The sequence below is a fragment of the Nicotiana tomentosiformis genome, chromosome 6, assembly GCF_000390325.3.
Source record: "Nicotiana tomentosiformis chromosome 6, ASM39032v3, whole genome shotgun sequence".
Lineage (NCBI taxonomy): Eukaryota > Viridiplantae > Streptophyta > Magnoliopsida > Solanales > Solanaceae > Nicotiana > Nicotiana tomentosiformis.
In genome coordinates this window covers 127,546,354-127,553,321 of record NC_090817.1, presented here as the reverse complement: position 1 = coordinate 127,553,321, position 6,968 = coordinate 127,546,354, and positions in this window count along the sequence as shown.

Below are 6,968 nucleotides of genomic sequence, written 5' to 3'. Positions count from 1 at the left end.
TCTGCCCTAGTTATTCAGACGATTTTCTGGATATTCCGCACACGGTGCTGTTGGCTGAGCTTGTCCCAGAATTTTAAGGGCCCTCCTCAAAATTCTGCCCCAGTTTATGATTGTGGGAAAAATGAGAATTTTATTGAATTGTGACCGAACCCACAGGGCTACCTACGTATCCCCTCTTAAACGGGAATCGGGTCAAGCGTTGTTCAGTTACATCAATTGCATAAATGTAAACAGCTTTAAACATAGTATCTTTTGACTGCATCTGAGTTGATAGGCTTTGGCCAAATCTCTCCATCCATTTCTGCAAGTATGAGTGCTCCTCCTGTTAGTACTATGTGAACCATATAGGGTCCTTGCCAGTTGGGTGAGAATTTTCCTTTGGCTTCATCCTGATGTGGAAAGATTCGTTTCAGCACCAGCTGCCCCGGTGCGAACTATCTAGGTTTGACCCTTTTGTTGAAAGCTCTGGACATTCTGTTCTGATAAAGCTGACCATGACACAATGCATTCATTCTTTTCCCGTCAATGAGAGCTAATTGTTTATAGCTACTTTTTACCCACTCTGTATCACTGAGTTCAGCTTTCTGTATAATTCTCAGGGAGTGAATTTCTACCTCGGCGGGAATGACGGCTTCCGTATCGTAGACCAATAGGTAAGGAGTTGCCCCGGTTGACGTGCGAACTGTGGTCCGGTACCCTAATAAGGAAAATGGTAACCTCTCGTGCCATTGCTTGTGGTTGTCTACCATCTTCCTCAGTATTTTCTTGATATTCTTGTTTGCGGCCTCCACGGCTCCATTCATTTGAGGCATGTATGCTATGGAATTCTTTTGCTTGATTTTGAAGGTCTCGTACATAGCTTTCGTTAGGTCACTGTTGAGATTGGCGGCATTGTCGGTGATGATGGACTCTGGAACCCCGAATCGGCAAACAATATGATCTCTGACAAAATTTGCGACGACTTTCTTGGTGACAGCTTTGTAGGATGCAGCTTCAACCCATTTTGTGAAGTAGTCTATGGCCACTAAAATGAACATGTGCCCATTTGAAGCGGCGGGCTCGATTGGTCCAATGACGTCTATTTCCCAAGCGGCAAAAGTCCAAGGTGCATTCGTTGCATTGAGTTCATTTGGCGGCACCCGTATCATATCTGCGTGTATTTGGCATTGTTAACATTTCTGGACATACCTGATGCAGTCTGTTTCCATAGTTATCCAAAAATAACCTGCCCTCAGTATCTTCTTGGCTAAAATGAAACCATTTATGTATGGTCTGCAGGTTCCAGAGTGTATCTCTTCGAGCAGTTTGGAAGCTTCCTTGGCGTCAACACACCGTAATAATCCTAAGTCTGGAGTCCTTCTGTACATAATTCCTCCACTTTGGAAGAAATGGTTGGACAATCTTCGGAGCGTGCATTTCTTAGTATGATTTGCATGCTCTGGGTACTCTCCTTTTGCCAAGTACTCCTTGATATCATGGAACCATGGATTCCCGTCTGCTTCTTCTTCAACATGAGCGCAGTAAGCTGGCTGATTATGAATCCTTACCGGAATGGGGTCGACGAAATTCTTGTCCGGATGCTATATCATGGAGGACAAAGTGGCCAATGCGTGTGCGAACTCATTCTGGATTCTCGGGACATGTATAAACTCTATCTTTGTGAACCTCATCATCATCTCTTTCACATGATATAGATATGGTAATATCTTGGTATTCTTTTTAGCCCATTCTCCGTACACCTGATGTACTAGAAGATCTGAATCACCAATTACTAGTAATTCCTGGATATTCATATCAACGGCCAAATTGAGCCCCAATATGCAAGCCTCATATTCTTCCATATTATTGGTGCACGGAAATCTGAGTTTTGCAGATACCAGATAATGTTGACCTATTTCTAACACCAAAACGGCTCCAATACCCACTCCTTTGAAGTTTGCGGCTCCATTGAAAAACATTTTTCACCCGTCGTAGGCTTCGGCGATATCTTCTCCTACGAATGATACTTCTTTATCAGGAAAATGCATTTTTAGTGGTTCGTATTCTCCTCCTATAGGATTTTTCGCAAGATGATCCGCTAATGCTTGTCCCTTAACCGCCTTCTGAGTCACATAGATGATGTCGAATTCACTCAACAATATCTGCCATTTTGCCAGCTTCCCTGTAGGCATGGGTTTCTGGAAGACGTACTTCAGAGGATCCATCCTTGATATGAGATATGTGGTATAGGCACAGAAGTAGTGCCTCAGTTTCTGGGCTATCCATGTCAAAGCACAGCAGGTGCGTTCCAACAAAGAATATCGTGCTTCGTAGGGTGTGAACTTCTTACTCAGATAGTATATGGCATGTTCTTTCCTTCCCGTCTCGTGGTGTTGTTCCAAGACACAACCTAAAGACCTCATCTAATACGGAGAGATAGAGTAGCAGTGGTCTACCAGGTTCTAGCGGGACCAGGACTGACGGTGTGGACAAATATTCTTTGATTCTATCAAAAGCGTTCTGGCAGTCTTTAGTCCAATTGGTTGAGGCATCCTTCTGTAACATTTTGAAAATTGGCTCACATATCATGGTTGATTGTGCTATGAAGTGGCTGATGTAATTAAGACGTCCCAAGAAGCTCATCACGTCTTTCTTGTTCTTTGGAGGTGGCAAATCCTGGATAGCCTTGACCTTTGATGGGTCTAGATCATTTCCTCGGCGGCCGACGATGAATCCTAATAAGTTTCTTGCAGGGACCCCGAAGGCACATTTTGCGGGATTCAATTTCAAATTGTGCCTCCGAAGCCGGTCAAAGAATTTCCTCAAGTCTGCTATGTGATCTGTACTTTTCTTGGATTTGATGATGACATCATCCACATATACCTTTATCTCCCTGTGTATCATGTCGTGGAAAATAGTTGTCATGGCCCTCATATAAGTGGCCCCAACATTCTTCAGACCAAACGACATCATTTATAGCAGTACACCCCCATGGTATGATAAAAGCTGTCTTTTCGACATCCTCTTCATCCATATAGATCTGATGATATCCCGCGAAGCAATCCACAAAGGATTGTAGTTCATGCTTGGCGCAGTTGTCGATCAGTATGTGTATGTTGGGTAACGGAAAATCATCTTTGGGACTTGCTTTGTTTAGGTCCCGATAATCGACGCATACTCTGACTTTCCCATCCTTCTTCGGAACTGGCACGATGTTAGTCAACCAAGTTGGATATTCAACCACTCTGAGAACCTTAGCTTTGATCTGCTTAGTGACTTCTTCTTTGATTTTCAAACTCATATCTGGCTTGAACTTTCTGAGTTTCTGCTTTACCGGCGGACACATTGGGTTGGTAGGTAGTTTATGAGCCACTATGGACGTGCTCAAACCGGTCATATCATCATAGGACCATGCAAAGATATCCTCATATTCCTTCAGGAAATGAGTGTATTCTTCTTTCTCTGATGGTGACAGGTGAATGCTTACATGTGTTTCCTTGACTGTTTCGGAGTCACCTAGATTAACTGTTTCAGTCTCATCCAAATTGGACTTAGGCTTGTTTTCAAAGTTTTCCACTTCTCTGACAATTTCCTCGGGCATTATATCCTCTTTCAGATCCTCTGAATCATCATTCTTATGTTGCGTTGTCTCATTACATGTGACAGTCGTAAGTTCCTCGGGATAGGTAATAATAATGTTGTAGAGGAAAAACGTAAAGAATAATAATAAATACTAAAAACAATAATGCATTTAGATAAATCTTGAAAACGCCAAACAGGTACGGCTCGATGACCCGAGCAATTATTTCAAAACAAAACATGCTTAAAATAAAATACTGAAAATGTCTTAAATGTTCATAAAAAAATGCTTTTAAAATAAATGATGCTAATTACCATGCTACCCATGAAAAGTGATCTTGTGGCTTTCCAACACTTGTCCTATCATATTGGCCATCTCTCCACTGGTAATGTTGTTGGGTACATAAGCCTCATTCAACACTTTCATCAACGCATTCCTGTGTGCCTCAGAATTCTGCAGTAGTGATAGAATGGATATCTGAGCAGGGGTTTTGTTCAAATGATCAACCACAGAATACTCCCTTGCTTGCACCTTTCTCCAAAGATCATCCGGGCCAGTTTTAATGATGGGCTACCTGGAAGCAGCTTCTTTACTTGTTCCCCCCAAATGCTCGGGCGTGTAAACCCTACCAGTTCTGGTCATACCTTGTGATGCACCAATTTCTTCCATTTTCCCCTTTCCTTTCCTTATTGATTCTATAACATAATCCCATGGTATAGTATTAGACTTATAAGATGGTGTAGGTGCTACTATCACGGTGAAGGGTATTGTTACTTCAACCTCAAACGGAGTTGGTGCAGCTACCTAAAATTCAATTGGTGCCTGAGTTTGTACCATGATAGGTGTGAGAGTGACTGGAGATGTTTCAGGATTATCCCCTTCTCGAATGAGTCCAATTGCCCCCTCTGAGTCCCATTCTTCATCGGTCTCTATCATGTTTACCCCTCCGCCTCTATGATCCAGGAGAGGATTGTTACGGACATTGGGCGCATCCTCATTTGCATGTATGACTTTGGTGTCGATTAATGTCTGAATCTTATCCTTTTAAGTACGACACTCATCAATAGTATGACATTTCATGCCTGAGTGATAGGCACATGTCTTATTTGGATTGACCCATTGAGAGGAATTTTCCATGGCGACGGCGGGAATGGGAGTGATATAACCGGAAACCTTCAGTCTCTCGTACAGTTGGTCTATAGGTTCATCAATTGGGGTGTATTGTCTGGGTGGTCTGCGATCGAAATTTGGTCTAGGTTTTTGGTAGTTTTGGCGGGCTTGTGGTGAGTGGTAGTATACGGGTTGGGAATTATAGGTATGGTAAGTGGTGGCAGGTTGTCGGTATCTAGGAGGTGAAGGCTGATATGTGGGTGGAGGTGTTTGCTATGTGAGAGGTGACTTCGGACCTTGGGCTACTATTACTGCACCTACTTCTTTCTTCTTGGAGATACCTCCTGACTGCAGGGCCTTATTTGTGGCTTGGAGTGCTTCAAAATTTATCACCATTCCGCTTTTGATCCCTTCTTCTATTCTCTCTCCCAACTTGATGATATCATAAAATTTATGGTTTTCAATAACCATCAATCTTTCGTAGTATTGCGGGTCCTGAGCTCTGACGAACAACTTATTCATTTGTTCTTCTTCCAGCGCTGGCCTCACTTTTGCAGCTTCAGACCCCCACCGAGTAGCATACTCGCGAAAAGTTTCCGTTGGCTTCTTCTTGAGATTTTGAATGTAGAAAAAGTCTGGTGCATTTTCTATGTTAAACCTTAACCGATCTATGAAATTTGATGCCATGCTTACCCAATTGACCCATTTCTTTGGGTTTTGACTGATGTACCAATACATGGTGTCTCCAGTGAGGCTTCTCATGAACAGCTTCATGCGGATTCTTTCATCCCTGCCAACTCCTGCAAGCTTGTCACAATACGTTCGCAAGTGCACCTTCGGATCACCAGTTCCGTCGAACATTTCGAACTTAGGAGCTTTATAACCCTCTGGCAGTTCTACGTCCGGCTGAATACAAAAATCTTCATAATTCAAACCCCCAACGCCTTTTCCCCCTTCGATATTTTGAACCCTGTCGGTAAGTTTCTTGAGTTCCTCTGCCATGTTCTTGATGAGCAGGTCTTTCTCGGCGGATTCGGGTATGTATAGGGTCTGTTGTGGGGTGTGAGGTAAGGTTTCCACATATATGGGATTGCTTTGGTGGACTCTGGGAATCTGGGCATAATGGTGATCATTGGTTGAGTTTTGCGGGTCAGGAGTAGGCTGTGGTGCATTCTAATGAGTATGGTATGTGGTAGTTTGTGGGTACTGGGTCGGATGATGATGATGTTGTGAATGAGTTGGTGCTGGTGGAGGATTAGGATTTTGGGGTGGCGTGGCGTATTGATGAGGTGCATGAGGATTTTGCGGGTGCTGGTTTTGTGTGTTTTGTGGAGGTGTTGAGTTTTGTTGGTTGATGTCGGGAACATTCAGGGTAAGGGAAAGGTTTGCCACATTTCAGACTTGCTCAAGTTCCCATTGTAACTCCAGTATCTTTTGCTCTAATCGCAAAACTAAGTCGTTTTGTGCCGGAGTACCCCGACCATCCGAAGTTTCAACATTCTTTGCATGTGTAGCGTTGTCTTTCCTGATACCGCTCAGATCATCCATCTTAGCCTTTCCTTTGTTCTTAGGATCGCTTGGAGGAGGAGGTGGTGGAGGACCTCTAGATCTGGTATGATATGCCGATGATGCCAGTATGCACAAACCAACCTTAAGGGATGTGAATAAACAAAGAAAAGAAGAAAAACAAAAGGTAAACAAGTCAGTAAAGAGTATTAAAAGGATATTTTTGATATTTAAATACGTATTGCGGAATTCACGTCCTAATTTGGGGACCTCATCGTGCCTGAGGTAGGCCTAGCGACATATAGCTTTGGAGAAAACTCAATGTTGATAACTTCATCATTTCATTAATATGATAAATAGACCAAATCTCTACTAAAACGACAATAATTATAAAGAGTCACCAGTGTCATTTGCCTTACTACAATCAAATTCTAAAACGAATCTAGAAAACATCACCCCTAATCTACTTGGTCCCAGAGGGACGTTCTCCAAGCTTGGCTTTCTTAGCCCCGTCAATCAGATTTCACAGGTCGTGCATTTCTAATAGCAGATACGCCCTTGCTAGATGTCCTCCTCCATTGCCCTCTGCGTTCTGACAATCCGAGACCCTTTTCCTCATCTTTCCCTCAAGTTCCATCAAACCCTACTCCAAATACCCCAACCTTTATATTGATTTAGTAGCAATTCCCCTCCATTCGTTGATTGCTTTCATGTCCACTTTATGTTGTTCCAAATGCCTGGCCTTATATTCAAAGACCCTTTTGCACTACCTCCTGTATTTGACTTGCGCTTC